This window comes from Camellia sinensis, chromosome 8 (genome assembly GCF_055761805.1).
Source record: "Camellia sinensis isolate YWXY chromosome 8, ASM5576180v1, whole genome shotgun sequence".
Lineage (NCBI taxonomy): Eukaryota > Viridiplantae > Streptophyta > Magnoliopsida > Ericales > Theaceae > Camellia > Camellia sinensis.
The window spans coordinates 159,416,997-159,423,482 of record NC_138968.1 but is presented as its reverse complement, the minus strand read 5'-3'; positions in this window follow the sequence as shown (position 1 = coordinate 159,423,482).

Genomic DNA, 6,486 nt, shown 5'->3' with positions numbered 1-6,486 from the left:
ATATGTTGGACTTTTCAAGGAATTAAATGCCTTTTTTATATTATATTATATTATATTATATTAAAGTTTAATATTTTGATAAAAATCATATGTGTTGAACTTTTCAAGAATTTTTTTTATACTTGTTCTTAATGTATTAAAGTATTATCATGAGGGATATTCATCATATGTGTTGGGACTTTTCAAGGAATTCATATGTGTTGGATTTAGCATATCACCCGTGTTATGCACGGATTGTATTTACAATTATCTATATATGTGAATTGTGATTTTTAAATATTTTTTTTTGTAAATGTCTTATTTTTTTCCTTTTTTATATTATATTAAAGTTTAATATTTTGATAATAATCATATGTGTTGAACTTTTCAAGAAATTAAATGTCTTTTTTTATTATATTATATTAAAGTTTAATATTTTGATAATCATCATATGTGTTGGACTTTTTAAGAATTTTTTTTATACTTGTTCTTAATGTATTAAAGTGTTATTATGAGGGAAAATAATCGTACCTGTTAGGACTTTTCAAATAATTCATATGTGTTGGATTTCAAAGAATTCTTTTTAGGAATTTTTATTGATAAATCCCATTTAGAAGTGTTTTAACTCAAAAAGTCCATGAAAGAATTTTTTAACCCATTTAGTCTCATGTATGTATAGTTTTATTCCATAAAATCCTTTTTATTGATTTACACTATTTTCTTGGACACTTATGCCCCTATATTTAATTTTGATACCCTTATAAATATTTTTTGAACGGTTAGCAATTTTATGATGTGAACATTCATATTTTAAAATTCACATTGGTAGGAATGTAAAATTGGCACGTGGGTGGCCTGAAACCCGTGCCGCGAGCCGGGGCGAGCCCGGTCCGTTGACAATGTAAATATTCACATTGACATGTTAACATTTACATTAATAAGAGTGTAAAATTGGCCCGCGGCCCGTGGCGGCGCAAAAACCCGTCCGCGGCCCATGGGCGGCCGGGGGCGGGCCTAGTCCGGCCCGTTGACAATGTGAATATTCACATTGACATGTTAACATTCACATTAATAAGAGTATAAAATTGGCCCGCGGCCCATAGGCGGCCAAAAGCCCGCCCGCGGCCGGGGGCGGGCCCGGCCTGTTAACAATGTGAATATTCACATTGACATGTTAACATTCACATTGATATGAGTGTAAAATTAGCCCATGTCTCGTGGCTGCCCGAAACCCACCCACGGCCCATGAGCGGCGCGGGCGCGGGCCCGGGCGCGAGCCCGGCTCGGCCTGTTGACAATGTGAATATTCACATTGACATGTTAACATTCACATTGATAAGAGTATAAAATTGGTCGGCGACCCAGGACGGGCCCGACCCGGCCTGTTGACAATGTGAATATTCACATTGACATATTAACATTCACATTAATAAGAGTGTAAAATTGGCCCGCGTCTCGTGGCGGCGCAAAAACCCGTCCGCGGCCCATGGGCGGCCAGGGGCGGGCCTGGTCCGGCCCATTGACAATGTGAATATTCACATTGACATGTTAGCATTCACATTGATAAGAGTATAAAATTGGCCCGCGGCCCATGGGCGGCCAAAAGCCCTCCCGCGGCCGGGGGCGGGTTTGGCCTGTTGACAATGTGAATATTCACATTGACATATTAACATTCACATTGATAGGAGTGTAAAATTAGCCCGTATCTCGTGGCTGCCCGAAACTCGCCCACGGCCCATGGGCGGCACGGGCGCGGGCCCGGCCCAGCCTGTTGACAATATGAATATATTACATTGACATGTTAACATTCACATTGATAAGAGTATAAAATTGGTCGGCGACCCAGGATATATAGATAGATAGATATAGATATAGATAGATAGATATAGATCGATCGATAGATAGATAGATAGATATAGATATGGCACATACCATTTATATGACACAAGGACCAAAGTACCGGGACAACTGCTGCAATTTGCTCTCATCTAAATTAAAGGGATTTAAAAAGTTAAAAAAAAAGAACAAAATATTATAATATTAAAAAATGTTTACTAAAAAAATATAGATTAAAAATTAAAAATTAATTATTGAAAACTCCATACTAAACAAGGTAATATTTTCTATTAATTTGAAAATTAAAAAATTATTATTAATTTTTCCTCTGTTTTTTTTTCTCACAAAAAAAAAAAATAAAAATAGCTACATTAATTATCTTCTTCTTCTTTTTTTTTTTTTTTTTTTTTTTTTTTTTTTTTTGTGGAGAGGGGTTTTGACCTGCGATTTTTCTAAAATGGGTGTTCTAGACGGAAAGGGTAGAGTTGGTTCAGACAATAAGAAAAAGTGCTTATGCAAGAGGCGCCTTCACTATGAGCAAGAATAGTCGGTTTTGCATAGGGTGCCTTCTTGTATAATAGCTTCAATACTGGTATGCATGAAGGGCTTAAGTGTGAGACGTATGAGAGGGGCTTTAGTGCGAAAATAGAAGAAATGGTTTACAGAGTGTCTTCTTGCTTCACGACTTCAATACTTGTGAGAGAGGTATAGCGATCCCAGTATTCCCTGTTGTCGTTTAACTGTAATCCGGACTCGGTTCCGTAGAGTTATTGCTGTCTTATCCTCTTTCTATTCCTTTCTCTTTGTGTTCGAGCTTTGGGTTGTGTTGGGCAAGTTGGGAATAAGTTGGTCGTGTTTTAAAACGTAAAATCTTTGCCCAGTTTTTGGTCCCTCCGCTCAAGCAGCGCTTTTGACGCTCGAGTGGGACTCCGTTGTTACTTGTCCGCTCGAGCGAGGGTTTTGGAGCTCGAGCGGGGAAATCACCCATCCAGTATTTCGTCTACAGTGGTATGCGCTCGAGCAGGGGATTGGACGCTCAAGCGGGAATATGTGTCTGACGCTCGAGTGGGGAGTTTGACGCTCGAGCGGGCATCATGTCTGTAAAAGTTCTGGGAGCGTGCATTCGCCGCTCGAGCGGGGGATTGGACGCTCAAGCGGGGATCTGTGAGTGACGCTCGAGCGGGGAGTTCGACGCTCGAGCGGGGCGACTTTTATATAAAGCTGAGATCCGACCTCTTTGTTCACTTTTCAACATCCTTTCTCTCTCCTACTTTTCCAAAAAGCTATTTTGAGAGTTCCTCTCACTAAAACCCTAACTTCTCTCTTAGGATTGATCTAGTAGGAGTTGTTTTCTCACCTTGGGCCTTTACAAAAGTTGTGTTGATCGTCGAGGGCTATCTTTTAATCTGAAAATTTCGGGATTTAGAGCATTTTCGTTTCTTCGTCTCCTTCGTTGAGCACCATCATTTGAGGTAGGGATAACCTACTCCATCTTATGAACTTTGTCTTTGAATTTTAGCATTTTGATATGTTGGGGGTTGTTGGGAAATTTTGAGAAAGTTTGGGCCTTTGTGTAATTTTACAAAAGTTGGGATTTTAAATATATAAACCTATATGCATGTTAGGCATAGAGAAATGAGATTAATGTTGGGACATTGATGGAAATGGAACCTTAGGGTTGTTTTGTGAATTATGGTAATTTGCCCTAATTGGTTTAATTAATTAATGCATATAATTAATTGAAGAAAGCGAGGAATTGAATTGAGAATGTTGAAATTGGGAATGTATGGGACTAAGAGTGTAGTCGAATCTTTCATTGTTCATCTAATTGAATGTTGATATATTATCCGTTTGTGCATTTATTTCCTGCTTAGAAATAATTGCTTTGGGCTACCGGTGGAGGGTAGTGTTGATTGTTATAGACAATGCATGATGATTAGGCAAACTAAGACTAATCAATCGGTTGTGTCATAGAGTATGACGGTTGATAGAATACATTAACTTTATGTATTGAGTGATTGTGTATATGACCAATGTGTTTATATGCATTATGTGTAGACAGTTGATGGAATACATTAACTTTTGTAATGATTGATTGCGTATGTGATTCTGTGTTTATATGCATTACTTGTGTATGGGAGGAGATAGGGGATGTACTCCACGGTTTAGGGGAAGATGGGGGATGTACCCCTAAGCTGGTTAATGGTTTAGGGGAAGATGGGGGATGTACCTCTAAACTGGTTAATGGTTAAGGGAAGATGGGGGATGGACCCAGGGATGTAGCTCATATGCTCACCCATTGAATTGTTGATACAGCTCATATGCTTATCTGTTGTAGCAGTGATATAGCTCATATGCTTATCTGTTGAAGTATTGATATAGCTCATATGCTTATCTGTTGTAGTGATGATATAGCTCATATGCTTATCTATTGAAAAGTTGGTTTGTTTTGATATAACACTAAAATGTATGTCATCATCGTTTGTGAAGTATGGAAGTAGTTTATATGTTATTGATACAACACCAAAATGTGTATCCACCGTAAATTTTGAAAATGTTCTAGTGATGAACTATAATCTCATCAAAATGTTTTGGCCAGAGTACTGAGCCCTGTTTTCAAACCCAAAGTTGAACAAGAAATGAAAGTGAATTGTAACGTAGACTTGGTTGTCTTGGAACTGTAATAAGATGTAAGTAGAAGTATAAGTGTTGACCATTTATCAACTGTTAATCTTTTAGTCATTGTTCATAGTTGGTTTAGTATATTTCTACTGGGCTGTGGCTCACCCTATATGGGAACATCATTTTCAGGTACAGGTAGCATGCCACCTCTGAGGACATAGCTTGGGAGGCTAGGGGCAAACATACTTTTGTTGCCTTATTTTCCTTTCGATGTATTACATGTAAATTCAAGCCAAGGGCTTAATGTGTAACCGAGTCAATACTCCCTTTTGTAACCAAGTGATAACTTGGAAAGCTGTAAGCCCATAGGGCATTTACTTTTGTTGTTAACGTGTAATACTTTTGTAATGATGTACTCTGATAAATTGAGGAATGTGGATCTTTTGTATATAAATGTATGTTTATATTGATGGGTTTAATGTTATTATTTTGAGGGCGTTTCAGAGGAGTAGGCTCAAGTGCGAGAGAGAAATGAGGGTTTGTAGGAAGTGTCTTCTTGGGTCATGACTTGAGTGTCCGTGCACATGAAAATGAGTGATAAGGGTCAGAGTGTGTCTCTTGAGGTCACGGTTTTAGTGCTCCGAAACACAAAACCATAGCATATTAATAAAGAGAAATAATTAGTGAAAAAATGTTTTTGTCTTCTTAAATACAAGAACAGAGAATTTATTATTGGTGATGAAATATTTTTGTCTTCCACAACATAACCTTATGAGACGAAAAATATATTCGTTGTGCAATCAATCAGAATTTATTAGTGACTAAATATTTTCATCTCCCACAACTTATTCTTTCAAGACAAAAATATATTTGTTGCCCATTTAATAAAAAGATGAAACGGTATCGTTTGCATGATGGAGTGTTTATTGGTGACGAAATATATTCGTCTTCCATAACTTCTCATTCCTAGACAAAAATATATTTGTCGCCTAATAAATGGAAATATGCAACGACATCGTTTAATAGGTAGGAAATTTATTGGTGACGAATTACATTCGTTGCAAAAAATATATATATTTTGTGACAAAAATGTTCGTCTCTAATCAGCTAAAATAATTCGCGCCAAAGCAAATGAAATTGGCGCCTAAATTTTGCAGATGATTTTTTTTTTTGTCTCCTATACGTTTGAGAAAAAATAAAACAAACAACAAAATTAATATTTTATCATCTTTGGGTTAAATTTTAAGACAAAAAAAAAATTTCGTCACCAAATTTTGTCACAATAGCCTAGATTTCTTGTATTTTGTTTCCTTGTTTAATTATTATTATTATTTTTTTCATATTGTGGTGAGGGGTTTACTATGAGAAAGAATAATAGCTTTGCACAAAATGTCTTCTTGGATAATAATGTTTGCATGCACAAACGACGAGAATAGAGGAGCTTCAGTGCGAAATAGAAGAGATGGTTTATAGAGATTGTTTTCTTGAGTCACAGCTTCAATACTTGTGAGAGAGGAGACTCAAGTGCAAGATAGAAATGAGGGTTTGTAGAAGGTGTCTTTTCGGGTCACGACTTTAGTATTTGTGTGTGTGTGAAAGTAAGTGATTAAGGTGAGAGTGATCTCTTAGTTTCTGATGACATTTTAATAAAGAGAAATAATTAGTGATAAAATATTTTCGTCTCAAACTCATATGTTCGTTTCCTAATCAACAAAAATACAAAAACAATGTTGTGTGGGGATGGAGAATTTATTGGTGATGAAATATTTTCGTCTCCTTCAACTTAACCTTATGAGACGAAAATATATTCGTCGCACAATCACTCAAAATGCAACACGACACATGAAGAATTTATTAACGACGAAATATTTTCGTCTCCCAAAACATATCCTTCCGAGACAAAAATATATTTGTCGCCTAATTAACAGAAAGATAAAATGAGCATGAAGAGTTTATTGGTGACGAAATATTTTTGTCTCCCATAACTTATCGTTCCCAGCCAAAAAATATATTTGTCACCAAATAAATAAGAAAATGAAACGACATCGT